Genomic DNA, 22,790 nt, shown 5'->3' on the forward strand with positions numbered 1-22,790 from the left:
TTTCCAAAACATGATAGTCCATGAAAAGATATTTACTGTCACTCCCCCAAAATAGGTACAAGATAGGAAATAGATGCAAGAAGTACAGTTGAGAAAGAAGGAAGAGGGCACACAACCTAAAAAAGTAATATATTGAAACAAATACCATGGTAGGAAACACATTTTAGCTCCAAAACATAAAGGGCCAATAAAAAGTCTGAAACAAGTTTCCCCCTTAAATAATAAAAAATCAGAGTATGAAAAGTGAAAGGAACTTTATTCTTCTGCCTTTGCCATTGTTCGGTTTTGTTAAAGTAGTTTTTTACTGAGTTGGAGTTACTATACTTTCAGGAAACTATTGAGAAATTAGGGAGAATCCAAACATCTCAAAAAATAATAAGAGCAACAGGAAATAGGATCCATAAAGAAAGGTTCAAGGAGTGAAACTTTTTTAGTCCAATCTAGTGAAAACTTCAAGCCAGCAAAGTAACTGATAACCGGTTTAAGAGTTATGACCAGCTACGCTTCAACGTCCCTACAGGTGTTTAGAATGATAGAGGGTAAAATAAATAAAAGATATAAAATGGAGCTTCTCAGCTTACCAACTCTCCTTCAAATCACTAAAACAGTAGCTCTTCATTATGTTTACACATAAGAATGACCTAGAATATTTTCTACAAAAATGATGATGATGATGATGATGATGCCCAGAACGCTAATGCCAGAGATCTGATTTAACTGGTCTGAGATAGAGCCGAAGGTTTGTTTGTTTTTTAAACCACAAAAACAAAAAATACCCAAGTGTTTGTAATGTACTGACAGGACTGAGAACCATTTCATGGAACATTCCATAACTTTACTTACTGCTCAAGGTATGCTCTAAGGACTAGCACATCCAGATTTCCTGGGAGGCTTGTTAGAAGGCCTATTCCAAAACCTCTGAGTAAGAATCTACATTGTTAACAAGATCCCCAAGTAATCTGTACGCACATTAAAGTTTAAAAACATTGTTCTATTAAAACTTGAAAAGGCTATACCTGTGTGTGACAGAGTACAAACTCCAGCCTAAAAATAACTTTCTAAATTAAAATTTTTCTGAAGTTTTGTTATTAAATGTTTTTACTTTTAAAGAGTCTATTAGAGTTTACTAAGATACTATTTTAGTTAATGAATAACTAATATTTAATAATAACTATTAGTTATTCAGTATGTAATACTTGTAGGCATTGTTTTCTACAAAATGATTTAATCCTCAACACATGTCTATAAAGTAGATAATGTTATAATCCCTGTTTTACAGATAAGGAAACTGAGGCAAGAGTTACATTAAAAAAAATAATTTGCTCCAGATCACATAACTAGTAAGTGGCAAAGTTGAGAACTGAACCTACATAGTCTTAAGAGGTTATACTTTTTGGGGTGGGGGGATAGTTGGGTGGAGGTGGGCAAATGGGGGGCAAATGGGGACATCTGTAATTGTATCAACAATAAAATAAACTTAAAAGAAGAAAAACTTATACTCTTAACCACAAAATAATACTATGTTTATCACTATCATCCCAAAACATTCTTAAATCATTCAGGAGGAAAGTATGTCAAGAAAAAAAAAAAAAATCACTGTGCTTTCTTCTGGTTAAAAAAATAAAATAAAATAATCACCCAGCCAGCATGGCTCAACAGTTGAGCATCAACCTATGATCCAGAAGATCGCAGTCCGATTCCCTGTCAGGGCACATGCCCAGGTTTCTGACTCAACCCCTGGTAGGGGGCATGCAGGAAGCAGCCAATCAATGGCTCCCTCATCACTGATGTTTCTCTCTCTCCCTCTCCCTTCCTCTCTCTGAAATCAGTAAAGACATATTTTTTTAAAAAATCAACAGAGTTCTAAAAGTGATATAATTACATCAATACTGTTATGGATCTGTGGCCCACACTTAAAACAGAGAGGAACATGACCAAGAAGATAGTAACCCAAAAGGTTACCGATAACATGAACATTGTCAATATTTTGAGGTAAATAAAAAACATACCAATACTGTTACATGAGACTATTCTATGGAAGAAAAATGTTTAGTAATAATTACTGCTATCTATATTTGTAAATCATTGAAATCTCATGTTAGGAGATAGTCTCCTCAATGCCTCCTTAATGCACTCCTACAACTGCTCCTACTACCACTACCACCCCTGCAAAAAGGTAAAGTACATAAGGCTATGATTATTTTTCACAATGAAACCGGCATGACATAAATTTAGTCTGGTTTTTCTCCTCTTCTGTATCCCACTGCTCCTAACTTCTAAAAAAGTCCAACCTGCTTCTGTCATTATAGAAACAAAAATTCCAGTCCCAGTAAGACCCAAACAGTACTTCTGAAAATGTTGAAGATGACTTTTTTTAAAATTGATTTTAGACAGAGCAAGGAAGAGAGAGAAATATCAATGTGAGAAAGAAACAGATCAGTTGCCTTCCACATGTTCCCCAAAGGGGGACCAGGCCCCGTAACCTAGGTATATGCCCTAACCGGAAATGGAACCCACCACCTTAAGGGGTATGGAACAATGCTCCAACCAACTGAGCCACACTGGTCAGGGCTTGAAGACAACTTTTAAAGGAGAAGTCAGACAGAGGCTGTCAGTAAGAGGCCTACTAGAAAGTTTTAATAATTCATGTGAATTCTAAGCATGGTAGAATAGCCAAAGTTCCCAGAGATAAACAGTATTATAGTACTGGCAAACAGAATGAGTTTAAAATATGCAAAAGTATATTCTATGAGTATTTAAAGCAGAGCAACAATTTCTAAGATGTTTTAGCTTCATTCAGTACAAGCATGCTCCTAAAAAAATGTGTACAATACCTTTTTCATTAATAATGACAAAGCCCTGATGGCCTAGTTTCTGAGAATGAACAGAACTACAGATATTAAAAAGAGTTCCTTAACCCATAAAAGTTATTAAAGTGGATGCTGGAAACAGAAAGATTTGAAGGCTAAAAATACCAAAGCAAAGACTCACTGAAATGTAGTCTTCTGAATATCTAAGTTTAAAATTATGACTTGAAGCAATTCATGGTCCCTTTGGATGAGGTTTTATGTGAATACTTTAAGAAAGCTGAGGTCCATATGGAGAAGCACTGTAGGGATGCAGCTTGCTTTCCCAAAGAGTGGAGTAAGACTTTCCAGGAAGCCAACACAGACAAAATGCAAAAGAGCGATGTTCTTAAGAGGCAAAGCAACTGTCAAAAAACAGAGAAGCTGAGCATTTCTGTTATGACTCTTTCATTAACTAGTATGACTAACAAAGTGACCCATACCAAAACTTCTTGCAAACTGCCATCAGGTTTTAATTATTCATATTAGTTATGCAAATTATTTATAGTTATCTTTTTCTTATAGTTAGCACCAGAAAACCACTCTCTTTGCCTCTCACCTAGCTTCATAATGGTATGTCCTCAATATGCCTTACTTTCCTACGCTATTCAAAAAAACATTATTTGAATAATAAAGTAAAAGATCATATATTTATAAAAAATAAAAACATACCTCAAGTGATATTTACTAAATACTGATTGAATGCATAAATACCAGCACCCCTACTACCCTCATAACATAAATAAATCATACTTATTATACATTATGTGTAAAAATTTTAATGGAAAAAATTTACCACCTCCATCACCAATAAAACAGAAAGCTTATTATATCAAAGAAAAATAAGTATTTAAAAATCACTAGACTAGAATCATTTCTTCATCATAAGGAAGAATAAATTTAAAAGATGATTTGCAAACTTCATAATAAATCAGAATTATGTATTAAGCTAGTAAAATTGCAGAATCTGGGCTCCATGACCAGAGATTCTAATTCATCAAGTCTGAGTTCCTAAGGATGAACCCAAAAGTCTACATTTTAACAAGCTTCCTAAGTGATTATCATGTAGATTATCCTTGAACTAAACTTTAATATACCCTTATACTTCACCTTCAAACTACTGTCACCTTTCCTGTAAATCCTTTGAGTCTCATCAGAATTTGCAGTCTTCAACTTCTGATTAAATTACATACTTAGAACTAACACAGAAAAAAATAATAGCAACCAGTTACTGGGGCATATATTACTATGGGCCATACACTCGACATAACCTGTAATATACATAAGAATTAACTTATATACTGCAGGTGAAGTACGTAACACAATGTCTGGCTAAAATAAATAAATGTTCAATAGAAGTAGCTATTAGCTAAAAACTCACATCCACACAAAATCCTGCACATGAATGTTTACTCATAACTACCAAAATATGGAAGCAAGCAAAATGTCTTTCAGTAGGTGAATAAATAAGTAAACTTCAGTATGTCGAGACAATATGCTAAAAAGAAATGACCTATCAAGCCATGAAAAGACATGGAAGAACCTTAAAGTCAAACAAGCCAATCTGAAAAGGCTATATACTATATGATTCCAACTGAAAAGACAAAAGTATGGAGAGAGTAAAAAGATCAGGTGTTGTCCAGGGCTGGAAGCTGAGGGCTGGGGAGGAATGATAAATAGGCACAGAGGATTTTCAGGGCAGTGAAAATACTCTGTATGGTACTGTAATGATGGATACATGTCATTACATATTTGTCTAAACCCATAAGATGTACAAGACCAAGAGTGAACCCAAAGGTAGACTATGGACTTTGAGTGATTATGATGTGTCAATGTAGGTTCATCAACTGTAATAAATACAACACTCTGGTGGGAAGTGCTGAAAATGGAGGAAGCTATGCACGTGTAGGAACATAAGTTACATTAAAATCTCTGTACCTTCCTCTCAATTTTGCTGTGAGCATAAAACTGCTCTAAAAAACTAAAATCTTTATAACAGAAAAAACAGTAAGCTTAAGTTATCCCTAAAAATAGTTATTATTTTTGTGTAGGTCCTCATAATGACCCTAAGAAGTGGTTGCTATTATTTCAAAGTTGCAGTTGAGGAAATCAAGGTTTAGTAATTTGCCCAGGGATAGTTAAGGAACAGGGAGTGACAATATTCAAGATAATCCATGTAACTCCAAAACCTGAACTCTTTACTCTAACCTAGGCTAACTCTCTGAAGCAGCATGGCAACAACTATAGGCACAAAACCATTCCACAGTTATAACTACCCTTTGTAAAAATTTTCCTGAGTCATCCCCAGGTCAATCATGTGTTAGGCACACTCTCACAAATGTTCCTAAATGACTAAGAATTAACAGACAAGTATATGACTAAAATGGGTGGCCAATCACAGGTAATTATAATTGCCAAAATTAAGTATAGGTTAATGAAAGAATTACTTTGTATTAAGGAATATTCTAATAATTATAATACTTATATTTAAAGAATAATGTTTTCAGAGCACTCTAGAATTATAAATTAGTAATAACTCCATGACAAGGGTCAATATGTCTATTAACCTTACAGCACAAAATATGAACAGACAAGATAATGAAATTTAGTCTAAAGTCATTCAATGTTAGTTGTTTAACTCAAAGACATTACAACCTCAGTCATGTGACTCTCCATATCTAAGGATTGTGATCCTTAGTTAAGAGTCTAAGAAGGGACAGGGGAGTCAAATTCAAAACAACTAAGAGAGTTCTGTATTTCCACACAAAACATGAACATAAAAATATGAAATTCAAAGCTCTCTAACATGATATTTCCTATCCAAATTTTGTAAAATCTGATTATGTTCCTAATGACTCTTTTGTATATACATTATTAATTTTTTTTAAACAGTCTATAAGTTTTCTCCAAACATGTTTTTCACCTCATCTCAAGTTCTTCCTAAGTGTCTATTGTTTTTCTTCTTCCAAGTATATTTCTAGCTTACCTGTTCCCACCACCCATCCCCAAAATGGTAAGCACTGGTCTCCACAAACCTCCCTTACCCCCACTTAAACCAAGACCACATTCACAACAAATAAACCACTATCAGTCATGCCAAAAAGATTATATTCATATACTGATACAACATCAGCATATCACTAAAACTACAAATCCAGAAAATGGAAATTATTGATGATAAAAGTACATTCTATTCTGTTAAATTGTACAGAGCATAACATATTTTAACCTGGTATCTCTCAACAAGTTACTACAAGTCCTATGGCTGTTATTTAGTTTTATAAATCTTACAATTACACAGATAACTCTCTAAGAAGATTTTTAATTAAATGCATTAAAATTGGGCTCTTAGACAAATAAAATGATATATAATATATAACAATATACAAATATAACTCAGCAAGGACTCCCTCAAAGGAAATACCTGTCCCATACAAACCAGAGAGGCTCAGATTCACTGGAGTGTACTGCCCAAGAAACCCTAGTACGGCAAGAGGAAGTCAAAGTGAGAACATGAGAACACTTCCTTCTGCCAGAGATCTGTTCATTAAACAGGTATTAGTACGTATCTCCATTACCTAAATTTTTACAAAGAATACATACTAAACTTTTATAGTTGGGAAAGATTTATTGTCATTTTTTTAATGTGATAAGTTTATCTGGGGGGGGTTTTGTTGTTGTTTTGAGGAAAAAACAGATTTTAGAAATTCCTGCCTGAGGACTATAAACTTAATCCCACACAAAAATAAATCAGTGATGTGAAGGGTTCTGGACAAAGGCAAAGGTTCCCTGAAACAACAAACACCATGTTTCAAGAGTAAAAACTGTGTGCTTTTCCAGAGCTCTGTCTACAGAAAAAGCATTATCCCTCCAACTAAACAATACTCACAGAACCTCAAACAGCAAGAAGCCTAAACATCTGATAAATCTTTCCTCATTCCTTCTTACCAAGTATAAAAAATATGTTCCCCTCCTGAGTGGATTCTCTGGACACAACTGAATGATGATGCCTTTCAGCCCAACTGCCCTTCACTCAGAGGGAGAATAAGCCATCTATCTGTAATTCAATCACAAATTTTTAATGAACACAGAATGGTATATAAATGCACTGTCTAGTAAAGTAGTCAGTAGGCAAATATGGTCATTAAGCACATGAAATATGGCTAGCTTGAACTGAGAAGTGCTATAAGTATAAAACACACGCCAATTTATTAAGGAATGAAAGAATGCAAAACATTTCATTGATATTTTTATATTAATTACTTGTTAAAATAATATTTTTATAATATTATTATTTCTATCTGTGGGTAGCAGGAATTTCTACAAAAACATCAAGATAGCTCTGGCTGGGTAGCTCAGTTAGAGTGTTGACCCAATACACGAAGGTTGTGGGCTCAATCCTCAGTTGGGGCACATATAAATCAGCCAATGAATACATAAATAAGTGGAAAACAAATCGATACTTCTCTCTCTCTGATCAATTTTTTTTTAAGTTTTTTTAAGAGTTAATGAAGAGCTCTAGCTGGTTTTGCTCAGTGGTTAGAGCATTAGCCTGGGGACTAAAGGGTCTCTTCTCTAGGTTCAATTCTGACCAAGGGCATGTACCTCAGTTGATGTCTGTCTGTCTGTATCTCTCTCTCCCTCTCTCCCCCTCTCTTTCTTTCCCTCTCCCTCTTCTACTCTCTCTGAAAAGCAGTGGAAAAAATTAAAATAAATAAATAAGTAGTAAATGAAGACACTATTTTCTTGAGAAGAAATAAAAAAAGATAAAGAAGCCTTTCAGGGTTCCCAAGATTTAAAGATATAGAGATTTAAAAGAATATTTCCCATAAATTTAAATAAATAGGATAGTAACATTCACTTCATATTACCAAATGTAACAAGTGGAGGTGAATGAGATTTAAGGAGCAAAGTAACATATTACAAAGAATAGATTCTCACCAGTTTTCTATTTAGATTATTTAGTCTATAGATAAATTTGTTCCCTAACCTCCTCTAAATATCAAATAGAGAAAGCCGTATTACTGAAATTTTGTGACATTTTGCAGAACAAAAAAAAACATAACTTTCCTATAATTTACAGAAAAGTATTTAATTATGCATGACAATACTAAAATATTGATTACATATGACCAATTTACCTTGAGAGCCTCAAAGTAAAATCAAGTATATTTTTCATAGCTATGATAAGTATATACATGTAGGAACAGCAGACATACTGTTCTTCATATATCTGTTTCCATTCAAGCTAGTCTGAAAAGAAACAAGGTCTATTGGTGAACTTGACTAAAAAAGCTTAAGTAGCTCACTTCTTTTTCTACATACTGAAAAGCTGGGAAGAAATGCCCCACTAAGCCTTAACATGGCGGCCAAATATTCATATTTTCCTAATGTCTGCATACACAATGTTTTCCATGGATGGTAACTAACTGTATTTACATTAAAGACTAAGCAAGCATTACAAGAGGAATACAGAGAACCACAAAGCAAGAAGTAAACTAGCAGATAATAAGATTTATGTATTAAAGAGGACAGGACCATTTAATTTTTTTTCTTTTTTTATGTTTTTATTGATTTTTAGAGAGAGAGGAAGGGAGAAGGAGAGAAAGAGAGAGAAACATTAACGTGAGAACAAACATCGATAAGCTGCCTCCTGCACTCACCCTACCAGGGATCGAGCCCACAACCCGGACATGTGCCCTGACCAGGACGTGATTTATATTTACAAGAGACTGGATCTACCTATACTCAGAAAGTACCTCATAAAGGCAAAGAAATTGTATGAAGCTCATACAACAATGCACCAAATTCAAGAATGAATAGTGTTAAGCACCAGCTACTAGAAACCAGTAATGCATTAAAAAAATACAAGAAAATAGCTGATCTATTAAGCCACAAGCTGAGCTCCCTGAAAAAGCACAGGTAGGCTTTGGAAGGTTGGCTGCACATATCAAAGTTTGCAAACCAGCTATCAAAAATGATCTCATATGACTTCTACATGAATCATCACAGAAGGATAAGACAGAATTTAAAAAGTCAATTACAATTTAAGTTGAAGATGTATCATCAACTAAAATAGCTGCTGCAAAATCCTATTCAAATCTCCCTTCCAGCCATATGTCTACTTTGAAGCTTTTCATTATCATACATTACTGTTTCTTCTACTGCAGAGCACCTATATAACAGGACCCAAAACAGTGCAAAGAAGGCAGGGACCAAAAACTGAGAGAACTTTCCAGAGCTACAAAATACTTAATTCCTTGTTCTTTGAAGTTGCATAAAGATACTGCCTTCTGAGATCAAGAGCTAGAAGCAGTCTAAATCATGCCCAGGATTAAGGGGTCTTTCTACTGGGGTGGAGGGGAAGGTTGGTGAGGTGGTTAAGAGAAGATTGCAAGAGCCAATAATAGAAAAATCTACTGTGAAGGCACTAAAAACTTGAGAATTTTTACATTGGCTTTCTCATGTCCTTGCTCCCCACAGCTGCTTTTCCCCAACCTTCTTGATAAAATCCAAACTGTGCAACAGCTGCTAATCTACAAGATCAATTCTCTGGCAGCCATCATTGACACACTATTCCCCAAACTAGTTGAACTATGCCTGACCCCATCCTGCTAAAGCCCTATAAAAAATTCTACCTTCCCCAAGTTAGAACTCTCCTCCAGAGCCTATTCATGTCCAGCATTTTCTAATATAGTCTTATGCTGACAGTACCCTGGTTAATTTTCTTTCCAACTGTGAAAAGTTCTAAGAGGTCAAAAGAGCAGTAATTTGCTTCATTTTTATTTCTTGATGGGCTCCAAGGTAATAGTGGGTACTATTTTTGTGTCTATATAGACTCACTAGGGAAACAGGCACTAGAAAAGTAAAGTTTTCACTGGTCATTTAAAAAAATAAAGACAAAGACAAACATTTATTAAAAGCCTAACTCTACTGCTACATATTTTTATTTAATTTATCCTATTTAATCCTCATTACAACCCTTGGGATAAAATATTCTATGTTCATTCTACAGGTGAGAAATCAGAAACTTAGATGGTAAATTTTAAGTTATGACTTAAAGTATGACTACAATAATTACCAAAAATTAGAAACTCCACAAATGTCCATCAACTGGTGAATGGATAAGCTAACTGTGGTATATCCACACAGTAAAACACTACTCAGTAATAAAAACATTTTTTTAAAAAGAACTACTAGTATGCACAACATGGATGAATCCAAATCCATTATGCTAAGTGAAAGGAGCCGTATTTTAACAGCCACATACTTAATGATTCCATTTAAATGACATATTGAAAAAGGTAAACTACAGAGACAAAAAAAATATCAGTGGTTGCTTGGCATTGAGGTAGACATGAGTTAATTTAGAAGATTATGGTAATGAATATACATTTGTCAAAACTCAGACCAAACACTAAATACAAATAAATAAAAATTTTAATGTATGACTGAAATCTTGACAAGAATGAAACCTTTACAAGTCAGCTACTGTGAAAAATTTTAAGATGAGCTCTGGCCAGTGTGACTCAGTTGGCTGAGCGTCATCCTATGCACCAAAAGGTGGCCGGTTCGATTCCCAGTCAGAGCACATACCCAGGGTGCAGGTTCAATTCCCAGTCAGGGTGTGTGAAGGAGGCAGCCAATCGACGTTTCTCTCTCACATCAATATTTTTTTCTCTCTCTCTCCCTTTCTCTCTCTCTAAACATCAATAAAAATATTTTCTTTATAAAATTTTAAGATGAGTTATTTTCACAACCAAATATGCTACACAACACCAAAGGTACAATGTACCATATTCACCCACAGCTTGTTTTACCCAGCCCTTTAAAGTACAAAACTATTACACACGGAGTAAAACATTTTTTATTATATACACTGCATATCACACAAAGTAGGTAGTCAGAAAATGTTTGTTAACTAATATACAATTCAATAGGGTTTAGATCCACTTGGCCTTTCTACTTCACTGGTACATACATATATGTAGCTTCAAACACAAAATTATTCATGTATCAAAATATTAACATATAATAAGAACAAGTAAATGCTGTGCATAAAATGTACTAACCTGAATTTGTTCAATTAATCAATAAGGCCAATAGAGCACTTTATCTTGTGTCATGGGTGCTCTCTTAGCAAAAGCAGGAACCTAGAATAAAAAATTTTAAAAAGATGAAATCCAGCCCTACTCAAATGTCAGTTAGCCTTATTACAGTTTTTTTTAATCTCTTTTTCCTTTCCTTATGTAGCCAGTCATGACATGTAAAATGCTTGTATATTCATTTTTTTGCAAGCAGTGCATTTTAAATCCCAGCAAGGAATAAATGGATTTTCATTTTGCAAATTACACTTAAATGTAGTAACATTCAGTCTTAATCTGTTTCACAGTTCATCTTAAAATAAGTCAACACCTATAAAACTTGCTTTGTGAATACGAAATTCTTTCATTTTGTCTACTTTTTAAAATATAGGGCAGTCTGAAATGTCTTTCTTTTTACATTAATGCTAAAAATCTTCTATATCCTCACACTCCAATTTCTGACTATCTTCTACACAAACTTCCATTCAAGACAATTTAATTTGCTTGCTTTCCACAGAACAACTTTGTCATTCTTAGCTGTCACCCTGTAACACACCATTCCTTCTTTTTAGAACAGGGACTTTTTTTCCCTCTATCCTCTTTGTCAATCAATGCACATCAGTCAGCTTTCTCCAAATCCAGCCCCTCCATTCCTCCTAAAGAGCTGATATAATCTTCTGTATTTCATTAATCTTTGCTAGAACATTTTGCTGCCTTATATATGTGCTATCTCGTTTTGTCTTCTGATTAGAGGCACTATCTCCTACTTCTTTTCTTGCTGCCTCTCCATCATCTAGGATCATGTTTGACACACAGAAGTAATCATTATGACTGACCAACAAGTGAAATGGTCTTAACTTCCTAACTCTATGTTCCACAAAGCTGGCAAGATATATTAAATATATAATACCCATCAATAAATTTTATCTAGACATCTCATATTTACTATGGCCTAGTCCAATAGTATTAAAGTGAAGCATTTGTAACTAAGACAAACTTTTCTCACAAACCATTTTGTGTTCAAGGCCAGGAACATTATTCTTTTTAATTGTGCTTAGCTTGTTAACATGAAAATGGACTATACACATATTACACTAGTTAAACTTTTATATTTATATCAGGTTCATAAAAGAATTATCAAATTCATTTACATTCTAAGGTTTCTACTCTTTCATTTGAAATAACTCTGTAGCTCAGTATTGACCAATGATAAGCTACATTTGAATTTCAGAAGTATAGATGCATTTCAAAAGTTCACTATTTCAAAACAGGAAATAAAAATTTAGCCAATAACCTCATAAAGACAGACTTCCTACCAAAGCAAACACTGCTATATAAAATAATGTGAAAAATAAACAGCACATTATTCATTGTTTTTACTTCCTACTTGAGCTTTCATTAATATATGACTTAATAAATGTTTTTATGGGCATTATAAAAATGGGAAAAATTAAAATAAACCATCCTCAATTAACATAGCCAAAGAGATATAAAAAGATACTGCCATACCTATTTACTATGAGCCTTTTAAAACATAAATTCTATGCTGTAACTCAGTAAAGTGAGCACTTTTATGTATGTCAAGTTGCTAAAGAACTAACTGTAAGGAATTAAGGATCTAATGGCATGATACTGAGTGTTTAATGTGTACTAAATGCCTTGACTAAGCACTTTACATGGGCTACTACTAAATCATTTCAATTCTCATAACCACCCTGTAATTATCATCTCCATTTTACAGCTGAAGAAACAAATTCAGTTAATAAATAGTGAGGTTAGAATTTGAACTCAGATCTGACTCTAAAACCATAGTTTTTTCCACTCTACCAAGTTATCATCTAGATTAAAAGTTAGTTTCAATCATTCATTAATAAATTTCAGTAATAGTATCAATCAGTCCCAATTACACAAAAATGTAAATTATCTGCAGTACATGGTCTAACCCAAAACTCAGATATATAATCCCTAATGGTTACAAGGTAGTAAATGTACCGAATATTTCATGCTTGGCACCTGACAAGCAATGAGGACCTAATATATAAAAATAGGCAGGCACCATGAATGAACAGGCTATTCCAAAACCTATTCAGAATTCAGAATGTACTTTTTTATATAAAAGCAATGCTAAAAATGATAATTCTATTCCCAGGCTAGCCCACATTTAAATAGTAATTCATCAACTATATATCTAGCTACCGTTTATAAATATTGGGAAATATAGATGTGTGTGCGCATGTCCATGTGTGTGGGGGGGGGGGGGTATTAATATTCTGAGTTCCAAATTGTGATCTCAGGAATTCATTTGCCTCCCTGTTTGTCAGTAAGAGTAGAGATGTCTGACACCCATGGTAGCATGGCAGCCTTGCAGAGAGGCAGGTATTCAGCAAAGATAAGATTAATTGCCCGGCCAGGTGTGGCTCAGCGGTTGAGTGTTGACCTAGGGTCCAGGCGATCAGGGTTCGATTCCTGGTCAGGGCACATGCCCGGGCTGCGGGCTCGATCCCCTGTTGGGGGCGTGCAGGAGGCGGCTGATCAACGACTCTCTCATCATTGATGTTTCTATCTCTCCCTCTCCTTTCCTATCTCTGAAATCAATAAAGATATATTTAAAAAAAAAAAAAAGATAAGATTAATTAACAGTACCTGTTGAATGTATGATCACATAAGAGAAAGCATTCCTCTACACTTCCTGGGCAATTTCTATTCTATAGAGCACTTAAATCAAAAACTAACTGTATTCATAAGTTAATTTGGCATACTGTAAAAAACATATCTTTACTTTCCTTTTTGTTTATTTCTAATTGAGCATAAAACTATAAATACAAAGCTTAATAACCAATTTGGCAAACACTAAGGTTCAAATTATTAATACATTCACAACTACATATTATTTCTACATTCATTTGTGAAATTTATCATGTCAAAGTAGTTCATTTTTTTGTTTCCCAGACTGCTATTGGGCTTCTTTCACCCACCAATTAGTATATACTCCATGTGTTTGGTTTGACATTAATATTAAATAAAATATAATTAGATAATTAGTTGAAGAAATATATAAATCCATGACAACAGTCATACTAACTATGTCTGTTCTGTTAAGCATCTACCATGTACAGGCCACTATGTTGAATATTAAATTATTTATTGATGTTAATTCATTTAAACCTTATACCAGGCCTATGAGCTTGTTATTAACCCATTTTACAGATAGAGAAATAGAAATTTACTAAAGTAACTTCTCTCTTCAAGGTCACAAAACTAATGTATAGTAGAATAAGGTCTGCTATCAAAGACCATAGTCTTACTCACTTTACTACATTTACTGAGCACCTAGTAGCCAGGCACTGGCGGGAGGGGAGGGGGTACAAAAGCATAGGCCTTAACCTAAAGATATTCACATCCTAACATCCATTCAAAAATACTTCTTGAGTCCCTATTCCTTCCAGGTACTGTTTTAAGCTGAATCAAAGTTGTTTATACTAATGGCTCTTAACTGAGGCTCTCCACAAATAATATTAACCCTACTACACAATAACCTCCATTGCCAGGTAGTTTTTGAGAAATGGCTGATTACACAGAATGATCAGAAAATTACAAAATAAGCCTGGGACAATTTATTGTACTAGTAGCAAGAAAGCTATCAAACATTACCAGGGTCACGTAAAAGGATTTAGAAACCATTAAAGGGGTTCCCACTGCCCAGCGAGGCGTGGCTCAGTAGTTGAGCATTGACCTAGGATCCAGGAGACTGTGGTTCGATTTCTGGTTAGGGCACATGCCCAGGTTGTGGGCTCGATTCCCAGTCAGGGGTGTGCCAGGAGGCAGCCAATCAATGACGACTCTCTCATCACTGATGTTTCTCTTTCTCCTTCTCCCTCTCCCTTCCTCTCTCTGAAATCAATAAAGATATATTAAAAAAAAAAAAAAAAAGAGGCTCCCACTGGTTAAAGATAGGACAATTTGAGATTCATTAAGCATATTAATTGTAATGGATTAAAATCTAAATATATCTAAATTTATGAGTGCATAACAATCCTTCAGGTTTTGGGGGAACAAATTTACTATCTTGAAAACTGGTAAATACAATAAATTTTTTTCAATAAGAACACTGGTAAATAATTAAGCATTTATCCTGCCTTTCCTTATAAATTGTACTATTCGATAACAAAATAGCAGATGAGGAGAGTATTCTATGGAAGTGTCCTAGGTATTAAATAAAAGAGAAATTATTTAGAATATCACCACTTTGCAACCCCCAATGAATCATTGGATCTAGACATTAAATATCAATAATTCCCAAAATCACACACACAAAAAAACTCAATACAGACATCAAGTACCTCGTCATGCACACACCACCACCTACATACAGTCTTGCCAAAGAACCTGATTCTGATCTAGCCTCTGGATCCTCAGGAAAATCTGCAGGACACATAGAGAACAGAGTGACATGCTAAATTACACCATTAGTATGCAATCAGCAGAATCCAAACTGTGGGAAATTCTACAAATCAAACAGTCCAGGATTCAATAGTTAAGTGGTAGGGATAAGAAAGAGATGAGAAGGGGGGACAAATTCAAAATGAAAGTAGAGAAGATTAAAGTATAGTGTCCAGAGATACACACTATGATGAAACTATGGATAATCATAAAAATCAAAATAATGGCCAGGCTGGTGTCACTCAGTGGTTGATCACTGACCCAGGAACCAAGAGGTCCAGGTTGGATTCCGGGTCAGGGAACATGCCAGGGTTTTGGGCTCCATCCCCAGTAGGGCGTGTGCAGAAGGCAGCGAAGAGATGATGTTTCCCTCTTAATGATGTTTCTCTCTCTCTAGCCCTCTCCCTTCCTCTCTCTCTAAAAATCAATAAAAACATAAAAAAATCAAAATAATGGTTACTACTGAGGAGGGAGGCAGTTATGATTAGGATAGAGTACATGGAGAGTTGCTGGGGCAGCTGGCAAAGTTCTACTTCCTCACCAGGATGGTAGTTATAGCTGTATTCATTTTATAACACATTAAGTATATGTATGTTTTGTGTGATTTTCTGAATCTGTGCTTTATTTTACAATAAAATTGTGAGAATTCAGAGTCTAACAGACATAGTTGAAATTCCAGCTCTATTGCATTCTTGTGTGATCCTATGAAAGACATCTAATACCTCTATGCTTCAGTTTCCTCACGTGTAAGATAGGGAAAATAATACTTAACCATAATTATGAGCAAAGTATAGTTAAAATGTTTTAGCACGGTGCTCAGTGGACAATATTATTTCACCAAATGACATTTATTACCTATTCAAAAATGTGAAGCTGTGCAAGGTGACCAACTAAATTCTTTGTACAGAATGATTAAAGTATTAATTCTTTTAATATAAAAGATTTTCTGCATTATCAGTCACTCTGCATATAAATCCTTGAAAGTTAAAAAAGATCTAATCGAGAAAACATCACAAAGTACTTACCAGTAGTTAGATTTAGCTAGTAATTAGACCAAATGCCTTAAAAAGGAGACACGTATATATGTCTTTGGTTTTACTTTTTAAATTAACATACAGTAAAACTGATTTTCTAGGGGAGAGGAAATATACAGTTCTATGAATTTTAACACATGTATAAATTTATGTAACCACCACCATACTCAGGATAAAGAACAGTTACATCACACCAAAAAACTCCCTCATGCTATCTCTACAGCCCCCCCTCCTCTCCCCAATCATGACCTCTGAACCAGTAATCTATTCTCCATCACTAGGTGTTTATATTTTCAAGAATGTCATATAAACAGAATCATGAGACTGGCTTCTTTTACTAAGCATAATGTCTTTAAGATTCATCCAAGCTGTTGCATATATCAAGAGTTGGTTCCTTTTTATTACTGAGCAGTATTCCATTATATAGGGTATCTATTCACACATTAACATTGGGGTCGCTTCCAGTTTTTTATAATTATGAATAGAGCAGCTATAAACACTCAGGTACTAGTTTTTGAGGTAACATAGTCCCATTTCTCTTAGGCAAATACTTATAGGTGAGATCTCTGTGTTTTAGGCTAAATATGTATAACTTTATAAGACATGCCAAACTGTTATCCAAAGTAGCCATACAATTTTGCATTCCCACCAGCAATGCGTAAGAGTTTCAGTTGCTCCACATTCTTGCCAGCTTGGTATCATCAAAGTTTTTTGGTTTGACTGGTTTTGTTTTGCTAGTCTAATAGATATGTAGTGGTATCTCTTGGTGGTTTTAATTGGCAGTTCCCTAATGGCTAATGATGTTGATGTACTCAGTTATTTTTACTATTATATTTAACTTGTTAAAGGGCTATGTTTAATATTTTAGCACTCAGCATGTTAATGGAATGAAATCGTTTTATAAACTAAACTAAGCTTGATGTCTTTTCAGAATCATTTACAACACTGAAGATTTCAAATTGGCTTCAAAAGCACTAACAAAGTTTATGCAAACATCTTCAATTCATTGGGTATAAAATGTATTCAAATAAATTCAACTTGCATTAAATTGAGTTTTTGTAGCTTTTTAATAAAAATTGAGAAAATTAAATAGCTTATTTTCCAACTTCCTTCTACTTATCTTTCCAGAGCTCCTTCCACAAAATAACCTAAGTGTAACATTATCACTCAACACTTACTGAGTGCTTGTTATGTGCTAGGCAACATCCTAGACCTTAACTATACAAATATTACTAAGTCAAATGACCCTGTCCTCAAAGTTTATATTATTCGTAATTTTTAAAATTAACTATTTTCTTGGTTTTTTTTAAATAGCCTTTCTCTTTTAGAACAGTTTTAGATTTAAAGGAAAATTCAGAAGATAGCAGAGTTCCAATATACCGCCCTCCCATCAGTTTCCCCTATTATTAATATCTTACATTAATGTGGTATATCTGTTAAAATTAATAAACCAATACTAATATATTATTAACTAAAGCTCATGTTTTATTCAGATTTCCTTAATTTTAATCCAGGATATCACATTATATTTAGTTGTCATGTCTCTTTAAGTTCCTCCTGGTTATGACAGTTTTTCAAATTTGCCTTTTTTTTTTAACAACTTGACAGTTTTGAAGAGCACCAATTAGGTATTCTGTAGGATGCCCCTCTACACCATACTCATCTTTAAACTTTAAAAATCTTACTTATTAAACAAATTTCATTGTGAACCAAAGCTTGGTTCAAATTCTTAAATTATTAATCAACATATATGTATATTTCTCTACAAATATATTAGGATATGGTCACTATTCTAAGTTGCAGTACTATAAACTACAATTAAACTGACGTCTATATTTCAACAATCCTGATCTCTAACTCCACGACCATAGTGTACAATAGGTCTCCACATATCAAGGAAGAAAGGAAATAAATTACAAAAATTAAAAAGAAAATTAGTTACCTGTGAATTTATTATCTCTTTAAAAAAAATCTTACGACTTATCCACAATATCATCTAAATAAGAAATTACTAAAAATTTGTGTAAAATACATTTCTTCTTTATTTTGCTTATATTTATTCATTTTTCCGTTTTAAGTGGCAGGTATAATTTTGATTATATTATAAAGTACAAATTCTAGTTCTGTGACCTTGGGTCTAAAATAATTACTACAAGATTCCACTATTATAAATTGCTGCATAGGTAAGTTTCTCCTCAATCTCACTTAGTTCAAGGGTACTTCTCATCTACAACAAATGAGATAACTGGACTATGATGATATGTGATATATGACAAACTCTAATGCTTGTGGCTTACATACCAGCCACAAATGTCATAAAAATCTAAGAGTTAAAAAAAAAAAAAAAAAAATACCTTAAATCACCAGAGAAGTTTTTTTCCCAGCAAGAGGGAATCTGAGTGGATGAATCTAAAAGTAGTTGTTGGGACCATTCACTTAATCACAGAAGTCATTGATAAGCTTGATAAATTAGGTTTTATCAAGGGGAAATAATACAAACCAAATGCGTTGCAGCAAGTGCTAATTATTCCAAACTTAACTAAACTCTAACTAAAGCAAAGCTTTAGTTCTTTAACAAGTCAAAAGTATGGGACCTATATAATCCTATTAACCAATCACCCCAATAAAGTTAATTTACAAGGAAAAAAAGCATGTGGGACAAAAGAATGGAGGGGACTATCCTAGAATAAAAGCAGCTTAAAACAGATATTACACAACCAATGTATAGTGTGTAGATCTTTTGGGGTCTTCATTCAAACAAACCAAATGCAAAATTATTTATTGTACATAACTAGGGAATTTAATATAAACTGAGTATTAGTTAATTTTAAGGAATTAGTTAATTTTTTTAGGTATGATAATGGCATTATGGTTATGCGACAAAAAAATTTAAGTTTCATCCTCAAGTATTTATGGATAAAATAGCATTTATAGAATTTTCTTGAAAATACATCAACAAAAAAGATATTGAGGAAGAGCAGAGGTTAAAGTCAAGTGATGATACATGGGGATTCAATATAATCTCTATTTTTGTGTTTGAAGTTTAAAATTACAAGTAGAATGAATAAATAAAATAAGTAAAACTTTAATACCTAATGATTAAAATGTCTTCCCTTCAAGTAATTTAATTACTGGTGGCCATATAACCAACACCTAATACAGTGCCTTATCATACACTGCTTGCTCAATAAACAAATATTTGCTGAACAAATGACTGAACTGCCTAATCAAAGAGAATAGTCAGACCTCTAAAATTCAAAGAAGGTGACATAAATTTCTAAGAAAATGTGTCTCTCTGAGAAGTCTGGTAGCAGTTACTGATAACAAGTTTAGGAAATTGCCCAGTATATGAGCAGAAATTTCAAAGACAAAAGAAAAGCAATCTAAAAATATTCTCTGTGTCCTGGCCAGTTTGGCCAGTTAAAGCGTTGGCCCTCGAACTGAAGGGTCCCGGGTTCAATTCCAGCCAAGGGCACATACCTCAGTTGCAGGCTAAATCCCCAGCCCCGGTGGGGTTGTGTGTCAGAGGCAACCAATCAATGTATCTCTCACATTGATGTTTCCTCTCTCTCTCTGCCCCCTTCAACTCTCTCTGAAAAGCAATGGAAAAAATATCCTCAGGTGATGATTAAGGACAAAAAGTACTCTCTCTAAAGGATTAGGCGAAGTTCAGAAGTACAGGGAAAGGTTGGCCAAAGGCATCGGGAAAGAAAATTTGGTGTCATGAGGGGGAAACTGGAATATTTTAGAAGCTAGTTCATTCTCAGGAGTACACTATCCTTAGGGTGGTATCCAACACGATAACTTCTTTCTGACTTCATTGCCTTCACCTTTCTCTTACTGCAATCTAGATATTTCTTCATCTATTATAGTATTTAAATCAGTGCAACACTATAAAGTATTCTGATCACTCTTTACAAAGATTCTTTCATTTTCCTATCTACTAGTCTATGAATAACAAAGACTTTAGAAAAAAATCTCTAGTTCTAATTTAGAAAAATAAATGATGCTGCTTAAGAAACCACAGATGATTGTGCCACACAATAATTTCTGCATTAGGAAAGAAACATAAATATTAGATTAATTATAAAAGACAGTATTACCAATGGTAGAGGTAGAAAAGTGTTGTAAATACCAATCAAAATATTACTTACAATCCATACTTGAAAGGACCAGTATATACGCCCAACCAGGCGTGGCTCAGCGGTTGAGCGCTGACCTAGGATCCAGGAGATCGGGGTTCGATTCCCAGTCTGGGCACATGCCCGGGTTGCAGGCTGCAGTCGATCAATGACTCTCTCATCATTGATGTTTCTATCTCTCTCTCTCTCTCTCCCTCTCCCTTTCTCTGAAATCAATAAAGATATATTAAAAATAAATTAAAAAAGGGACCAGTATAGCCATTGGTTCATAACTTTTCTATATAGTATTCCTAAAATAAAATCATGTTCTATTTATAAAGAGGTCCAAGGGCAGAATCAGAGTGCTAAGCATTTATATGATGGTTTCTCAGTACTGGGAAGTTTCTGCGCATATTTTTTTGGTTAGATGGGTATGAGTTTTTTCCTTTAAAAATCCTCTGCATCCATAAAAAAAAATAAACTTGTTGTTTCCCTTTTTTTTCCATGAAACACTCTAGTTTACCAAATGAGTAATTTGCTTGAATAACTAAGACAATACAATTTTTGTACCAGGCAAGAACTTTCTTCAAAGTAACAAAGAACATAGTTTCCAACACCTTTAAATTTTAAAATATGTATTTATATTTAGAAATATGGCTTTAAAGAAACTTCTGATCCTTCATTTGACGATCCAGTTCAAGTACTTAACACAGACTGATTTGAAATTAGTCTCAATTGCAAATTACCAGAAGTAACTAGAAAAGAGATTCTAATTATTCCAGATAAGGCACAAAGTCCATTTTCTTAAGAAAAGACTGGATTGTTTCCCTCCATTTCTATTTCTGTTTCTGAGTATTAGTATGATTCAAAATGTTTTGATTCTAAAGCTTTTCTACATCATTATAACCTCAAGACTACAGAGGACCTCTTTCTCTGATAGGTTCACTTCCAAAAAAGCAGAATAGAATTAGTATTTGCTCATCTCACATAACCATCCTTGAATCAATACTGTGATGGTAATAAGCTTCTGTTTAAACCATGTGAGTAAAGGTTGAGTAGGATAGGTTCTCAAAAGAGGCAGGTAAAATGGGGGTTATTAATGATCTAGACATAACCACTGGAGCCAATAAACCATTGGAGGTAACTTAATGGCTACACATTATCTTTTAGAAATTATATCTTTTTCAGTAGGAAATAAAATATCTGTAACTGCACTTACACATTCTTTTATATTTCTGCCTAAAAGGTTTCTTTAAAGTAATTAAAATTTCAGAAACTACATAACTAGTCTTTATAAGAGCTTCTAATTGCAATGTTGGGCCTGCAAACAAATATTATAGAAAATGTCAGGAGGAGAAACTATTTAGAAGTGGAAAGTGAAATGACACCTCGAATTCAACACAGACCCGGAAGCAGGAGAAAAGGAGCTGCCTTAGAATGGAGAGGGGGTGGGGAGGGAGTAGATTCAGCTATACATAACAGACAAAAACAAAACTGTGGCTTACACAAAATAGAAGTCTATTTCTCTCTGACATAAAGTAATCTGAAAATAGGCAATCTAAGACTTGTTCTATCATGTCATCAACATAAAATGTCTTCCACTCTCCATTCATTCCACCATCCCTGTCATGGTCTCTGCTGGTAGCTGGAGGAAAAGAAAAGAAGGGTATACCTCTCCCTTTAAATAGAATTTTGGGAAGTATCACAAGTGTGATACTTATCATATCATTGATCAGAACTTCTTCACAAGGTTATATACCTGGCTGCATGGGAATCTACAAGTAGGGTTGCTGAATCAAATGATAAGTGTATGTTTAATTTTATAAGAAAATGCCAAATTCTTCCAAAGTTGGCTATACATTTTGCATTCCCACCAGCAATATATGAGAGTTCCAGTTGCTCACCACCCTTGCTAATGCTTGGTAGTGCCAGGTTTTCAATGCAGTCATAGATGTTGTAATCTTTCTAGAACTGCATCAGTGTCTTCCTCAGTTGATACACAGCAACTTCCTGGGCAAAGATTCTACCAGGTAGTAGGACTTAAACACTACTATAATTCCATGATCCATTTGCTGTGTCAAAGAGGTGGTGTTTGGAGGGAGAAAGACTAATTTGATGTTGAGATAAAGATCACCAATAAAAGAAGGATGTCTAGGATTAATGTCAACAATAAGTAAAATCCTGAAAGGTACGTTATTCTCCAAACAGTGCTCCATTTCACTGGCATAGCAATTCAGAAGGGCATCCTGGAAGGGGAGTCAAGTC

At 34.2% G+C, this 22,790-nt stretch overlaps 1 protein-coding gene across 4 annotated transcripts in view; it reads right to left on the reverse strand.

The window, feature by feature from the left end:
- The window catches only part of FUT8 (fucosyltransferase 8), a 180,740-nt gene that overhangs the window by 140,303 nt on the left and 17,647 nt on the right, over positions 1–22,790 (reverse strand). For 3 of the 4 annotated variants that reach the window (XM_016223827.2, XM_016223826.2, XM_016223833.2), the window contains exon 2: positions 10,919–10,999. The exons of the other annotated variant lie outside the window; for it this stretch is intronic. The gene's annotated coding sequence lies outside the window, so the exon portion shown is untranslated. The remainder of the gene's footprint in view (positions 1–10,918; positions 11,000–22,790) is intronic. 4 annotated transcript variants of the gene reach the window in all.

Source organism: Miniopterus natalensis, chromosome 1 (assembly GCF_054644295.1).
Source record: "Miniopterus natalensis isolate mMinNat1 chromosome 1, mMinNat1.hap1, whole genome shotgun sequence".
NCBI classification, from domain to species: Eukaryota; Metazoa; Chordata; class Mammalia; order Chiroptera; family Miniopteridae; genus Miniopterus; species Miniopterus natalensis.